Below are 17,580 nucleotides of genomic sequence, written 5' to 3' on the forward strand. Positions count from 1 at the left end.
AATAAGTGTAATGCATAGACAATCGATCTTATGCTTGGTGATTGTATAACATTAGATGGAATCTATGATACCACTGTTATCATTGATATAAGTCTATTCATAACTGTTAGTTCGTTACGATCTTCCAAAAACTCGTAAGCCGGGCATGGTGGTATGTGATACTGTGTTCAAGTTATGACGTATGTTGAGGTGATGAGCCTCCCCATAGTGTCCGTTGAGCACCAATGGAAGTGATCTCATATCACAATAGGATACTTTGTTGTTGCTAATTAATTTTGCTCACGAGCCATATTACATTAGGATATTTAGTTATTGGTGACAACCTACCATACTATTATAAGAATTAGGTGGCGAGCTCATTCTGCATTAACTTGTGTTGGCTGAAGAGCCTTTACTTTATTTGTGATGTCCTTGGGTGACAAACCCTTACCGTTTGATTGATTGTACAATTTGGACTCTTAGGTGGTGGAACCAAAATTGGATCAAGTAACGCTGGTGAGGAGCCACTACGTGCCACAACGAGCCACGTGATCTAGTTAGTGACTCGTGGTATAATGGCGATATCCTAGTTTCGTTAAATTGTTGTTTGAACATGGATAAATAAGTATTTGAAAAATCATGCATATCCTGGCATTTGTTGATTATGTTGGTGGTGAGACATAGTTCAGTTGGATGGTTGTGTTGCTAATTTATTATGTTGATGAGGAAGTGCTACAATTGTTGTTATTTCTGTGACATGCATTCGCATATCATATCATCCATGCATTTAATAAATTAGTCTAGAAACTTATTTGTTTTGTTATACTGTCATTAACTGTGCTTGATTGTGTTGATGACATGTGTAACTTAGAATAATGGAACCATTGAGTTGACCACTCACTCCCATATGTGACTATGTTTTAAGACACTAGCTATAAGATTTTGTCAATGCATGTACACTCAAGGTCGACACACTAAAGGAGTCGTATGTGGATATTATTGAGAAGTTCTCGTACATCTAGATGTTAGATAGGCAGTTGTAGTCTGGCTTATTTCCTTGTCGGGATGTTGTGGATTGTTTTAGGCAAGAACACTTTATTCTTATATATATATATTGAGTCCTCAACTGAGTGGACTCTGTGATTGGATGGATGTGTCTTGTATATTTTTGGATTCTTAACTTATGTGCACTTATACTCAGATTCCTATACAATATTTAATTTACGTCTTATGATTATTTAAATGCCAATATAACTATAAATGGATATCACACTTCCGCAAAGTAAAAATAACACTTGGAATATCAGGGATCGAGTTCATGCTCAACCTTTGAAATTCAGGGCGTTACAAGTTATGAGTAACTTTTTTACTTAAATTTACTTAATAATTTTCAATTTTTTAATTTTTTTTTAATTTTTTAATTTTAATTTTTAAATTTGTCATAAGTTACTGAAGAGAGGCATCGGAAGAGATGTAAATGCTATCTTATCTAGCTCCTAGGTTTGTCAAATTTTGTTATGCCAAAACTTCTTGGATTCTGTATCTTGTTTAGTGGTTATTGTAAGATCAACTTCATGTTATCCTTGCCAATCTTGTCTACATTCTAGTACAAGATCAAGTCATGCAAGTACAAGATCAAGAACTTCACTTTCAAGAACAAGAAGTTCAAGTACAAGATCAAGAGGTTCAAGAAAAAGAAGTTCAAGTACTATATCAAGTTTTCAAGCTTCAACTACTTCAAGAGAATAATATGTGATAAATCAATCTCACAAGGTTTGTTTGACCTTAGACTGACCTTAGGATAGGTCATACAATATCATAAGTCATTTGATAATTTTATAGGTCATTTTTTGACCAGTCCTAGTCATGGTTCAACCAGTTTTAACACTAGCTCGACTAGTTTAAGAATTCCCTTGACTAGTCTAAGGTTTGTTGTGAATTTTCGAGATTTTCTATTGGACCCTCGACCAGTCCTGGAGACTGCTTGACTAGTCGAACAGGCTCGACTCAAAGTCCAGCAACATTTCTGGGTCCCACTCGACCAGTCGAGCAAGCCGCTTGACCAGTCGAGTGGTGATCTTATCTTATCGCGCTAGAAATTTTGAAAAGTTGTTGGTCCTTCAACCAGTCAAGCTGACCACTAGGCCAGTCAAATGAACAGTATTTTTGCCTATAAATTGAGGACAATTTTCAAAGTTTTTTAATTCATTCAAAGTTATTCAAGTCACAACTCTGAGAAACTTGTTCCCACATTCTAAAAGCTAATTGGTTAGTATTTAAGATTCTTTTAATAAATTTTTTACATTTGATTTTGAGATCTCATTTCTTTTAAAAAGGGAATATTGATTTTACCTTTTAAGAGATCAAAATCAAATCAAGCTAGCCCAGGATTGTTTTAATCTAAAAATCATTTAGACCTAAGAACCCTTTCATATGTGAGATTGGACATTGAACATCTACATCGAATTGGTTCTATCGGGCTTCATCAGAAGGAGAATCTTCAGATAAGTACATTTCAATTTTTTGTATTTGGTTTGTAACATTACCAGAAAATCTTTCATTTTGGTTTTAACTAAGATAGCCAGAAAATCTCAGTGAGTGGGGTTTTTAATTGTGGCAGCCATTTGAAAACACAATTGTGAAGGTTTTGGGTGAACCTTGGAAAACCTATTTCATAGTGAAAGCTGATATCTCGTGGGTGAGGATATTGAGAGTGGAGTAGTTGTGTGGCTGTTTTCTAACAGTTGGTGTACACACAAGCGAACCACTATAACTGTTGGATTTGTAGTGAATGTTTATTTTTGTACATTTGTGGTAAATGATTATAATTTTCTTTCTGCACATGTGGTGAAGGTTGTAATAACAGTAGAAATTAATTTCTAATTTATTATTTTTTTTCTCTGTATTAGTTTGGGATTTTGATACACAGACCGTTCTAGAAATTAGGTTGTCTTACCATAAGCCATTGGTTTTTAGTGTAAGGTTGTTCTTAGAACAATATTTGTATCAACCTCTCAAAACTTGTGCATTTGAGGTTGTTATTTATTTATGCTATTTGAGATTGATAAGTGCTATCTTATTCTAGTTCCTTCTTTATTCTGCATTTAAATTTTAATTTGGCATAGTCGTAATCCCCCCCCCCTCTCCCTAAGGACTGTTAGCTCGGCCTTTTCAAGAGACAAAAGAGAGGAGAAGCTGATAAGTTTGTTGTTTACCAAACATACTTATCTACTTAATAAGTAGAAACTAAGATAAGCTATTTAAAGCATAAATAGCTCATCTTAAGTAACTTACGATCTAAACGTCCCCCTTAGAACCCTTTTCTAAACCGATTTTCATGATAGCACAACGTAAATAAAGTATTAATAGTATTTCACGATGTTTGTTTAAATAAGTATTAAAATACACAACTTAATATTTAAATCTAAATACAATAAGAGACATTGTTAGAAAAATGTGCTGGAAATACCGAAAAATTAAAAAAAAAATTTAATTATTTTCATTTCACTAGGCTAAATCACGTAAAATTACGTTGTTCTTAAAGCGTGATTCGTCCCCTTATTAATTACTGATGGGTTACAAGCGAATTGCTTCCAGGATAAGATAAGCTTGTCTTTTATTTTATTTTATTTTATTTTAAAGATGGAACAATTCAACGCAGCAATCATGAAGGGTCCACTTAGGAACAAGTCAACGCACCAGATCTTTTGGTAGAATCAAATAGTGGATGTGTTAATAATATTCTAAGATGGAGATGCTATTTGGAGGATCTGATGGATGAGGAGAGATGTGTTTTTAAGCTGATGGAATTTGGATCGGAATGGTCCAGTTTATATATGCACCAGGGAGTGGGTCGTTGCTGAGTGGCTATCAATGGTTCAGAACATTTGAAAATCATTTCTGACTGTTGATTATTAATTTGAGTAGTTTCTAGTCGTCGGATCGAAAGATTTGACCGTTGGATCATTATGGCTCGTTCGTTTTCAGTCCGTTGTTGCTTTTAAGACTATTAGCCATTTTCAGAAACGGCTGACCGTTTCGGATTAATAATTTAATCGTTTTCAGTCATCTATAAAACTCGGGCTCATTTTAGACCCATCATACCTAGGCTTATACTAAATCACTTGCACCGCGATCGTACTGTCTCACGGTGGTTCGTGTGACGTCACGAGGGAGCAACCACTCTGTGCATGAAGTGCAAAGTGTGTCAACTAGCACCACTACAGCCACACTACTCACACCCTTGCCTATGCCCATGCCCGAGTGTGTGGGTGTGCGTTTCAGTAGCACTGGAACATCCAACCTGAGCATCTCAATCTCCAAAGCTCCAAGTAAGAATACTACACACACTTCCACGGATAAACCATAAATTTCTCCTATTCATTTCTGATGTGGGACAAAAGCACAACGCACTTTTCATTTGAAATTTTCCAAAAAAGCATTTTGGCGGCAAAATGAAATCCTGAAAATTTCAAATTTTGATTTTTTCAAAAAACCACCATACAAATAAATTTGTAATCACCACAATCTAACATGATAAAATTACCATCTTTACAATTTTAGGTTAATAAAACAAATAATATAAGGAATACTGTTATTGTACTAAAATACAACTGATATCATCAGACAAATAAATACTATTATTATACTAAAATACAACTGATATCATCAATAAAACAATTTGTAATCGGTACTCATTTTATCCTTCCTCCTACCAAATGAACGGCTATTCAATGCAAAACACATGGTTCACACAATGCCGACACAATATGCGAGCTACACATGGGGTCCCCCGTGTTGCTGGTTACACATCCAATCTGTCCAATATCAAAAGCACCTTTTTTGTTTACCGTACAAATAAGATTCATATAAATTTAGAGCCTCCCACCAAATGAACGGCTATTCAATGCAAAACACATGGTTCACACAATGCTGACACAATATGCGAGCTACACATGGGGTCCCCTGTGTTGCTGGTTACACATCCAATCTGTCCAATATCAAAAGCACCTTCTTTTGTTTACCGTACAAATAAAATTCATATAAATTTAAAAGCTCTAGTGGCCCACTATATATGAAACAATGTAAATCATGCCCAAGGCATCTTAGTTCACATTGTGTGGCCCAACATAGTTTTGGATCGTGCTGATTTTTGTAATGTCTGTTTATCCCTGTGAGGCCCATCTGATAAACAGCTGGATGGAATATAACACCATGTTAGGGTCTATACAAAGGCCAGCCTGAGCCTGGATACCTTCCGTCCCTATTCAAAATTTTGAAATTGCTGCGCCCAGGCTCACTTCTAGCCTTATTCATGCATAAACCTAAGATTGGCATCCACTCTTCACGATTCCATGTGATTTGACCCACCTGAATTATGAAGCATGCATGCTACGTTTCTCCCAAGGCTCTAACTTCGATTGTCACACCTTATGGATGGTGTGGATGTCCCATGTAACGCTTGGTGGGCCACCCGGATCTTGGGTGCTCTACCGTACAACCACCTTCCAAGGATGGCATTTTTCAAGGATTTTGAATATTTTTCCTCTACTTCCCCTTTTGTCACATGCACAACCCCATGGAATCCTCCACAGCACGTTGTCCGCATGCACTACGATGTGAGCACAACACTTGAGATCTGAGAGGTGGGTCCACCGTATTAATGCATGCGTGAGGGAAATTTACTCCGTTCATTAGGAAATTGAGTGAGGCTAACATTAAATTCAACAAACCTCAAAGGAAATTGGGCAAGACAAACATGAAATTCAATGAGCCTCAAGGGAAATTGGGCAAGACAAACATGAAATTCAATGAACCTCAAAGGAAATTGAGCAAGACAAACATGAAATTCAACAAGCCTTAAAGGAAATTGAGCAAGGCAGACATGAAATTCAATGAGACTCAAAGGGAAATTGAGCGAGACTAACATGAAATTCAATGAGCCTCAAAGGAGATTGAGCGAGGGTAACATGAAATTAGGCGAGCATAACATGAAATTGAGCGAGGCAAACATGAAATTGAGCGAGTTTCAAATGACATTAAACGAGCCTAGAATGAAATTGAGTGAGGCAAGCATGAAATCGAGCGAGCTTCAAATGAAATTAACGAGCCTAGCATGAAATTGAGCAAGGCAAACGTGAAATTGAGCAAGCTTCAAATGAAATTGAACGAGCCTAACATGAATTGAGCAACGCTAACTTGAAAATGAGCGACCTTCAAATGAAATTGAATAAGCCTAACTTGAAATCGAGCAAGGCTAACATGAAATTGAGCGAGTCTAACATAAAAATGAGCGAGCTTCAAATGAAATTGAGCGAGACAAACATGAAATTGAGCGAGCTTCAAATGAAATTGAGTGAGGCTAACATCAATTTGAGTGAGCTTCAAATGAAATTGAACAAGCCTAACTTGAAATTGAGTGAGGCTAACATGATATTGAACGAGGCTAACTTGAAATTGAGCGAGCTTCAAAAGAAATTAAACGAGCCTAACATGAAATTGAACGAGCCTAATATGAAATTGAATTTCATGTTAGCCTCGCTCAATTTTCTATTAAGCTCATTCAATTTCATTTGAAGCTAGCTCAATTTCATGTTTGACTCACTCAATTTCATGTTAGCGTTGCTCGATTTCATGTTAGGCTCATTCAATTTTAAGTTAAGTTCGTTCAATTTCAAGTTAGCCTTGCTCAATTTCATGTTAGTCTTGCTCAATTTCTTTTGAGGCTCATTGAATTTCATGTTAGCCTCGCTCTATTTTCTTTGAGGCTCGTTGAATTTCATGTTTTTCTCGCTCAATTTCCTTTGAGGCTCGTTGAATTTCATGTTTGCTTCGCTCAATTTCATGTTTGCCTCGCTCAATTTCCCTTGAGGCTCGTTGAATTTCATGTTAGCCTTGCTCAATTTCCTTTGAGGCTCATTGAATTCATCTTTGCCTTGCTCAATTACATGTTAGCCTTGCTGAATTTCATGTTTGCCTCGCTCAATTTCCCTTGAGGGTCATTGAATTTCATGTTAGCCTCGCTTAATCTCCTTTGAGGCTCATTGAATTTCATGTTTGCCTAGCTCAATTTCCCTTGCGGCTTGTTGAATTTCATGTTTGCCTCGCTCAATTTCCTTTGAGGCTCGTTGAATTTCAGGTTTGCCTCGCTCAATTTCACATTAGGCTCACTCAATTATCCGTAATTGTATATACTTTTCGCTATAGAAGCAATGACTACAATTATAATCCATAGCCATAGAGCTAATGACTACGAATCTAATGAAGCAATGGCTACACTACCAATGGCTACGATTATAATCCGTAGCCAGAGGTCTTTAACTATGGCCTTTGGTCCTTTTTCTAGTATTGGACGGTGCCACCGTGGACAAGATAAAGTTCATATCACAGTGCCACCGTGAATGCAAGGGTATTTTTGTTCGCAAATAATGTGCTAGAATGGTTTAGTTTTGGAAAGTAAAGTTTGCGGGCATTCAGAAAAGACGGTGGGAAAAAGGTGGGATTCACAGTAGGAAAAAACCTAAAATATTTTAGACATTATTTGACATTTTCATCGTATTGTGGCGCACCTGAGTTTTGGATTAAGACAAGTTTTTCTCTGGTTGGCAGATAGAGGGTTGCAAGTGATTGATGGAGTGGATTTTACGGGTGTGGATTAGGTGTTACCATTACTGTGTGGCCCACCTTGATGATGTGTTGTATATCCACGCCATCCATCCGTTTCTGCAGCTCAATTTAGGAGGTGGTTCCAAAAAATAAGTAGATCAAATTTCAGATGGACCACACCACATGAAACAACATGATTGAATGCCTCACCATTAAAAATTCAAAAGGGCTCATCATAAGATTTTCATAATGTTTATTTTCAATCCAACCCGTTGATAATGTCAAGATAACATGGATGAAGGAAAAATTCAAAGATTAGCTTGTGGCCCACAAAAAGTTTTTAATGGTCATTCAACATTGTTTCTAGTGGTATGATCTATATCTTCTTGAGATTTGGGATGATCTCATCCTAAAATGAGATGAAAAACAGATAAACATCGTGGATATACAAAAATAATAATATAACAAGGTGGGCCCCGTGTGGTTAAGATAACACCCACTACTGTGCTACTTGGGTAAGAGCTAATCCACTCTTGGATTTTACATATAGAATATAGTGGGTACCACGAAAACTACATTAAGGAGACGTTTGGATCTTAAGTTACTTAAGATAAGCAACTGATGCTGTGAGTAGCTTATATTGATTTTTTATTTTTTACTTATTAAGTAATAAGTATATTTGGTAAATAATATATTTATTAGCCAAAAAGTAGAAAAAGTATGTTTGGCTTCCAACATCATCCCTAATTATCCCTCAAGTTTGTTTGGTCTTCCTCACATCCACCATCCATCATTTGGGGCCAACCTTTGAAGTGGACCATTCATTATATGGGCCCCACCTTTGATGTGGGCTATCCATCATGCAAGCCCACCTTAGATGTGGGCCGTTCATCATTAGGGACTGACCTTCTATGTGTACCATTCATTATGTAGGACCCATATTTGATGTTGGTCATCCGTCATGGGGACCCACCATTAATGTTATTTTCTATCATGTGGGACCCACCTTCAATATCCATCGCCATCATGTGGAGCCCACCTTTGATATGGACTATCCGTCATGTGGGCTCCACTTTTGATGTGGGCCGTGATCATAGGGAGCTTGCCTTGGACATGGGCCACTCATGGTTAGTGCCAACCTTTGTTGTGGACCGTCCATCATGTGGGGCCCACATTGATGGGGATCATCCATCATGTGAGGCCCACCATTATTTATTGCCCATCATGTAGAGTCCCACTTTGATGGAGACTATCTATGATGTGTGCCAGCCCCACCTTCAATGTAAGTTACCCATCATGCAGGGTGGCTCGCCTTGGATGTGGGTCATTCATTATTAGGAGCTGACCTTTGATGTGGACCATCCATCATGTGGATCCACCTCAATATGGGCCATCCATCATGTGGGGCTCAACTTCAATCTCCACTACTGATGTAGATCAGGTCGCGTACAATTTCATGGCCAAGATGGACCAGAAAAGGCTCGACCAGAGGCGAAAGTGATCCAGACCGCCAGAACCTTAAAATGGGCGTATCTTGCAAATTGGAATGAGTTATCCGACATGCCATATATGATTTTGGGGTAGGAGAAGCTACTTTAGCCATCGAACCCGGATATGCCAGGTTACCCACGTTGAATTTGGAAGATTCCTTCAGATCGACGGTTGAAATCTCATTTTATTTTCATTTTTACTATTTATAGTAAGTTTTAGTTTGATTGCAATCTTCATCCACTGGGCTTTAGGAGTTGTGTCCAACATGAAAAGTACTTAGAAAAATTAGTAAAATACCATGGTTGAGCCAATTAGGACACTTGCTATTTCTGGCCGAAAACCATGAGGTCTAGTAGAAATCATGACCGTCTATAAATAGTAAGTTTACTATGTAAGTTTACTCTGTAAGTTTACTATTTATAGTAAGTCATGATTTTAGGGAGTTTTAGTTGTAGTTTGATTCCGAAACTTCTTCCTAGGGTTCATGTCACTATTTAAGAGGTTGTAAACTCTTATTTATTTATTTATTTATCATCAATCAATTTATTTGGATATTCTAGAAATTATATATATATATATATATATATATATATATATATATATATATAAAATTTATTTTTCTTTTCCTCGTGGATTCGAGGTATCTCTATGAAGAGTCCAGAGAAGCTCCATGGATTCAGAGTAATTATCCTCCCGAGGAAGACGATGCTCAACCTTAAGACATCCTTCCCTACATCAAATACCCATCTTGTGGAGCCCACTTTTGATGTAGATCATCGATCATGTATGCCCCAAATTTAAGTGGGTCATCCACCATATCAGCTTGCTTTGGATGTGGACTTTTTATCATTATGGGCTGACCTGTGATGTGGACCCACATTAATATGGCGTCATCCATCATGTGGGGCTCACGTTTTATGTGGATCGTCCACTGTGTGAGCTCCACCTCAAATATGGACAGTCCAACGTGTGGGGCCTCCTTTGATATGGACATTGAGAGAGAGCCCGCTTTTGCATGGATTGTAAGAGAGAGAGAGAGGGAAGTAGAAAAAGACACAAATTGAAAAGCTTAAAAAAGAGAACCAAAAAAAAAAAAAAAAACCTATCAAGATTAGTAGCTTTTAGCACATAAGCTACTTTTAACATAAGTGAAAAATGTAACTTAATTACTTAACATAAGTTAAAAAGTAACTTATTCAGTGGCATCAAACGGGCCTTAAATGTTTGTAAATAGAGCGTTTCCTCCACATGTGCTATATCTAATATGCAATTACAAAAAGAATTCACATTTCTCTCCATTTGGTTTATTAATTCTAATAAATCTCATAGAATGCCCTAAAAACACATCTTTGTTTTCTCTTCTCCTCTCACAAAGAAGAAAAGTAGAAGATGAGACGTGAAATAAGTAAATATATATTTCATTAAAAAAAATCTTAGTATCTTTCTTTTTTTCCTTGATTTTTTTTATATATAAATCTATGTTGTATAATGGTTTTTTTTTTTTTTTTAAATGATGAAGGCATACATGCTTCTCTATTTGCTAATTTGTATCATTTTAATTTCTAGATTTCATTTTTTTTTTACATCTAATTAACAATTTGGACCACCTATTGTTTTAATATCAACCATTCATTTTTCAATCATCAATTAGATGTATGTTATGTATTCCCATTGCGATAATCTTAAATTTTATACTTAATATATCTAAATTACATATTTGAATGGGAAGCCATATCGGATGTGGACAATGAGGATAAAGTTTTATCTTCTTCACCTTATGCTGAGGTGTCTCCACACTATAAACTTCATGCACATATGAAATATAGTATACATGTAGTACAACTCAAGCACACCACTCCTTGCACATATGAACTAATCACAAGTATTATAAAGGTTACCGGTATGCTTAGTCCAAATAATTCAACAATCATATCTAAACCATCGATCATGTGGGGCCTATCTAATAAAAGTATTATATTAAATAATTAAATTACTTTACATTATTATTTTTGAGATATGATCTATCCACAATTTGTCCCTTTAATTAGATGGTGTGGCTCGGTGATGTAGAGCAGGTCATGGATGCTTTCATGGCCAAGATGGACCAGAGAAGGCTCGATCGGAGGCAGAAGTGATCAGGAGCATCAGAACACTAATGCAGGTGTATCTCGCAAACCAGAATGAGTCATTCGAAATTTTGGGGTAGGAGAAGCTACTTTAGCCAACCAACCCTACTACACTGGGTTTCCCATGCTAGATTTGTGAGATTTCATCAAATTGACGGTCGAAAGTCCATTTTAATTTCATTTTTACTATTTATAGTAAGTTTTAGTTCGATCTAAACGCTTGATCCTTTGAGCTTTAGGAGTCGTGGCTAACATGAAAAGGCTTAAAAATTTTAGGAGAGTAACGTGGTTAGGCCAAATTAGACACTTACTATTTTTGGCTGAAAATCATGAAGTCTAGTAGAAATCATGACCGTCTATAAATAATAACTTTACTATTTATAGTAAGTCACATTTTTAGGGAGTTTGAGTTGGAGTTTCATTCTGAAACTTATTCGTAGGTTTGATACCACTATATAAAGAATTATAAATTTGTTTTTATAATCAATTAATTAATTTTCAAATTTCTTAGAATTTATTTCTATTTTTCCTCATAGATTTGAGGAATCTATATGACGAGTCCAGATAAACTCTGTGGATTTGGAATAATTATCCCCTTAGAAAGACGGTGTTCAACCTCATCACGTCCATCCATGCGTCACTTAGGCAGTGCCTGAGTTCCACTCATAAGGGTTTTATTGTACCATGTATCAGAGTGACTGACTAACAATAAGAGTATTGTTAGTATTTGGAGTTTCAAGGCCTAGGTAGGTAATATCAAAGTCGCATCATTTGGTCTAAGCATGCAGCTTGTGTTGGGGGTCGTTGCACAAAAACTTTAGGATCTAGCCTCCCAAAAACACTAGAATTATGGGATAATAAAGCAGTAAAATAAATCAAAGCACAAACCACACGACACAAGAAATTTTTACGTGAAAAACCCTCAAAGAGGTAAAAAACTACGGGACCTCGTCCCGAGCAACAATTCACTCTGAAGTAAAATGTTACAACTGATCACAAGCACACACTGCTTGGATCAAACCTTCTTCACTCATGCAGGAGTGGATAAATAATAAGAGAATAAAGAAAACTGAGAGATCTCACCAATCACGAGGACGTAGAAGCGCTAAGACGTCGACTGCGAAGTAGATCACCTCTACGAGCAGAACCTCCCTTCCACAACTTCCTCTCTCTCACCTTTGATAGCCCTAAACCCTTTATCAAACCCTTGCAAAGCTTTAGGAACTCTCTTACATGCCCTAGAATAGCCCTAGGGACCCCTATTTATAGTTTAGGCAACTCCCTTTCACACCTCTTGCGAAACCGCCTCAAATTTATGCAGTCTACACCAAATCTGGACTAAATCTGCATAACCTCGACTGGTCGAGTGGGGTCCTCGACCGGTCGAGCAGCCCACTCGACCGGTTGAGCCTGACCCTCGACTGGTTGAGCACCATGGGATTCCAAAATTAAAAACTCGTTGGACTTTGAGTCGAGCACCACTCGACTAGTCTAGCAGCTCACTCAATCGATCAAGCAGCTCAGATTGAGGAGAAAAAATCTCATCAAATCTCTCCCTTTCTGACTCAGGAGGAATTCACCTTCTTTAAGCCAGCCAGGTTTCTACAAACCTCAAACTTGCTATTGAGCAATGTGATCAGGGTCAAATATTGCATATCAGACCCCAGTAATTACCAGATTTTACGTATATGATAATGCTTAATGGAGTATTTTAATTGTATTTTTGTTACAGGATGAAGTCAGGAGCGTTAACTGAAAGATGATGTTAAGAACATGGATTTGGCACTCCAAAATTACCAGAGCACAGGATGGACTCCAGAAAACCAATAGTGAAGATTTTACACGCCTGGGATTGAGGAAAGCAAGGCAAAAGGGGTTCGAAAAGGGTCCAGAATGCAAGATCACATGTTTCCCGCCATCCGATCAACTCGAAACTTCATACACGTGATGGGGACCATAATTTAACCGTACATATTAAATTTCAGCCATTGAAGATCTCGGGAAGTGGTCTAACGGCCAGATCAGCCCCTTAATTCATTAAGTGGGGCCCGCTGAATATCTGGATATACATCAATTTTGGTCCTGACGGTGGAAATAATATGATAAAAAGGATGGACGGTGCAGATTTCTCAAAAGTATCACAGTGGACCCCACCTTGGGTGACATGTGCATGGTGCACATGTGCACTGCATGTGCACCGAACGAGCATAAGTCGATCAGCAGCGCTGACCCGACTTCATCCCTTCAAAAAATAGAATTTTCCGTTTCCAGCGCCGCAACGGGCGGAAAGGCGTTTTTTACGGACCGCTGTGGGCCCCACCGGTAACACGTACGGCCGATCCGAGCCGTCCATCGTGTAGATGGGTTCGAGAACTACAAAACCATGCTGATGTTCCACTCCCATACGTGCACACGTGTTCGGTACAGAGGCCAAAAGTAGACTGCCCCGGGACGTTCAAAACTGAGTTTTTTTGAGATTTCTTCTGTGGGCCGCACTAATGGATCTTCAAAACCACCCATTCTTGACTGAAATTTCGTCCTGAATCCAATAGACGGGGTGGATTTTCCAGAAAATACCTCTGTGGGGCCCACCGATCACGGCTGCGAAAATTTATACTCCGAGTCCTTCTACGACTCTGCCACCGACCCCAGCCATCCAGCAGCTATAAAAGGGGAGTTTTGGACGTGGGAAAGGCATTCAGAACCAGGGGATTCCAGATCTGGAGCAAGGAAGAGAAGAAAGAGAAGAAAGAGAAGAAAGAAGAGAGAGAGAGAGATTGTTTGGTTTGATGTTTTTTCCTGAATTTTATTTAATATTTTTTATGGATTTTATGGGTCACTAATCTCTCAGCTAGGGCTGAGATGAAGCCCTTAATTTGATCAGCTCTTGTGTTGGTTGATTTACTTTGAAGTTCAATTAATTTGTTTCTTTCTCTAAGTGGGCTTTATGGGTTTAAATTCTATACTTCTCCATCTATGAACTTGATTAAAGTATATATATGGATGTTGTTTGGATGCTTATTATAGGTGCTTGTGTCTGATCAAGAACAAGTTTCCTATAGAGGAAAAAACAGGGTGCTTTAATGAATGTACATTCCATGTACCCGACCAAGGATATGGGATATGTCATTCATGGCATTGCTTAAAGGAATTAGACAGTTTGTATGCCCGATTAAGGACACAGATTGTGCTTTCTCTATTTAAGTGGTATCAATCTAGATCAAGGTGAATCAATAGACAAAACAAGGGTTAGGATAATTAGGGGTGGATTCGAAAGTCCTAGTGCTCTCTCTCTGATTGAATTTTCTTCCCTGTTCTTAATTAATTGATTTTCATAAAATTGTGCTTAGTAATTTATTCCATTATTTGTTGGATTAGTTAAGGAGAATCATAGATTTGAATTGTGACGACCAGTCCTCGTGGGAACGATCTCGTAATACGTACCGTATCTGTATCTGATTCGTATACTTGCGAGTTTAAAAATCATTTAAATCATGTTGGTTTAAATAAAACATCAAGTTTTTGGCGCCGTTGTCGGGGACTGTTTCGGTCCAATTAGATTTAAGATTCTCTCTTATCATAATTCATAGTCTTAGGTTTTTTTTTTTTTTTTTTACTAACTTTAGGTTAAATTTTTATTTTTAGAAACTAACCTATTTCCTGTTTTGTAGGGACCTGACATAAACTACTAATTTGGTAATCTCTTTCCAAATTTTCTATTTTCTATTTTTTTTCTAATTTCTATTTTTAGAATTAAGGTTTTATTTTTTTAGAAAGTTTCTACTTCTAGGCTATTTTATTTTATTTTTAGAAATTTCCTATTTTCTAATTCTAGATTCTGATTCTTCTTTCAAGTAACTTTCTATTTTCTAGTTTTAGAAATATTTTTTTCCCTTTTTGGAAACTAACTTAGTTTTTATTTCTAAGATTAGAAACCTTCTTTTTTTTAGAAATTAACCGTTGCTTAGGATTTTTTTTTTTTTTTTTTTCTAGCATTATTTTAGTAAATTTAATTTATTTTTGTTTTCGTTTTGTTTACAGGAATTAAGGAAGGAAGCTGCTAAATAACATTGTCTTCAAAAGGAGGAGCTCTCAAATCTACAGACATTCATCATCTCCTTTACCGGGTTCTTCTTTCCAATTCTCATTTACATAGCTTTTTCTTGTTTTAAAATCTCATAGTTTATGCTAGGACGTAGATCTCTGAATATAGAACTAGCACCGTTTGATCCTGAGATTGAAAGAACAATTCGTGAAAGATTGAGAAATAATCCTGTTGAAATGGCGAATGAGACTGAAGTTAAAGCTCTCAAAGATTATTCAGCTCCTGTCCAATTTAATGCGCCTTCATGCATAGTGTTGCCAACCACTACGGCAGCACACTTTGAACTTAAACCTGGAGTCATACAATTGTTGCCATCCTTTTATGGATTGGACAAGGAGGACCCATATCATCATGTGAAAGAATTCTTAAACATTTGCTCCACCTTTAAGTTCCAAAACTTCTCAGACGATTCGATCCGCCTACGCATGTTTCCTTTTTCTTTGAAGGATAAGGCGAAAGCATGGTTGAATTCTCTAGAAGTTGGATCTATCACTACATGGGACCAACTGTCTAAGAAGTTCTTAAACAAGTTCTTCCCCGTTCACAAAACCAATGCCCTCCGTAGAGAAATTACTAACTTCACACAAAAAGAGGGCGAGCACTTTCATGAATGTTGGGAAAGATGGAAGGACTTGCTTCTTAAATGTCCTCACCATGGTTTTGAGAAGTGGCAACAAGTTCAATACTTCTATGACGGTCTGACACCACAGAACCGTCGCATGGTTGATGCCACCAGTGGAGGGTCATTCATGACCAAAAGTGATGTCGAAGCGTGGAACTTTTTTAAAACCTTGTGCGAAAATTCCCAGCAATGGGATTATTCAAATAGAGGTGACAGAAGTCCCCAACCACAAAAGAGAGGTGGTATATATGAGATAGGAGTCATGCCAGAGCTGAGCGCCAAGCTTGATAACCTGACAAAGAAAGTTGATGCTCTGGTATTAAATAATGGACCACCACAAACAGCTCAAGTCGAGGCATATGCCACATGTTCTAGCCCTGCCCATCCTATGCAGTCTTGTCCATCTGGTGCAGCATTCCCAGAACTTCTCTCTGAACAAGTTCATGCTATGAACACTTTTCACAAATCTGGGAATGATCCTTACTCGAACACATACAACCCAGGGTGGGCTAGACATCCAAATTTTTCTTGGGCAAAAGGACCACAACAAGGAGGACCATCTAGAAATCCTCCTATGCAACCTTACTCCCAAGTCAACAACCTCAACAGTTTCCACAATATCAACAATTGCCTACACAATCAAGGAAACCATCTCTTGAGGATACACTCCATCTTTTCATGCAGTTCTCTCCAATTCCAAAAGACACCCAACAAACCTTACTAACCAGGAAAGCTTACATGCAAATGCACAATCCATTGCCAAGCTGGAAGTACAATTGGGTCAACTAGCTGCCACATTGAGTGAGAGAGAGAAGGGCAAGCTCCCTAGCCAACCTGAGGCTAATCCAAAGGGACAGTATGAGATTGGCTCTAATTCCAACCAAGGGCAATATCATGAACAGGCCAAATCGATCACTACCCTTAGGTCAGGCAAGCAGATTGATAACAGAATAGATATGCCTGGGGATGAATCAAATTCTAAAACAGAAGATCAAGATGAAGCAGAGAACCATACCAATGCATCTAAAGTCCAAAAATTCTCTGACTCTCCAAGAGCCACTAATGTGCCACCTTATATGCCCAAAGCACCCTTTCCTCAACGTCTGGCACCAATAAAGAAAAGAAATAACTTTGATGAAATCTTGGATGTGTTTCAAAAAGTGCAAGTCAACATCCCGTTGCTTGACGCTATCAAGCAAGTCCCTGCTTACGCTAAGTTTCTTAAAGATTTATGCACTCAAAAGCGTAAGCAGAATGTTCACAAGAAAGTCTTCCTTGCAGAGCAGCTCAGCTCCATGATTCAACATAACACCCCTCCTAAATTTAGGGATCCAGGAGCTCCCACCATTTCTTGCGGCATAGGAGATCATAAGATCGGGAAGGCATTACTTGATTTAGGGGCGAGTGTCAATTTGTTACCATATTCGGTTTATGAGCAGCTAGGACTTGGTGAGTTGAAACCGACTAAGGTAACATTACAACTAGCCGATAGATCTGTCAAGGTGCCCCGGGGTGTTATTGAAGATGTGTTAATCCAGGTTGATAAATTTTATTTTCCAGTGGATTTCATAGTTATAGATACTCAGCCTGTCCAGAATCTTCATAGTCAGATCCCAGTCATTTTGGGTCGTCCATTTTTGGCCACATCTAAT

General features: G+C 37.8%; 1 non-coding gene across 1 annotated transcript; it reads right to left on the bottom strand.

Annotated features, from left to right (window-relative positions):
• Nucleotides 1–15,860: 15,860 nt before the first annotated feature.
• On the bottom strand, nt 15,861–15,967 carry LOC131228257 (small nucleolar RNA R71). The gene has a single exon (XR_009162769.1). It is a non-coding gene; the product is annotated as a small nucleolar RNA R71 (small nucleolar RNA).
• Nucleotides 15,968–17,580: the final 1,613 nt, after the last annotated feature.

This window comes from Magnolia sinica, chromosome 15 (assembly GCF_029962835.1).
Source record: "Magnolia sinica isolate HGM2019 chromosome 15, MsV1, whole genome shotgun sequence".
In the NCBI taxonomy this organism is placed as follows: Eukaryota; Viridiplantae; Streptophyta; class Magnoliopsida; order Magnoliales; family Magnoliaceae; genus Magnolia; species Magnolia sinica.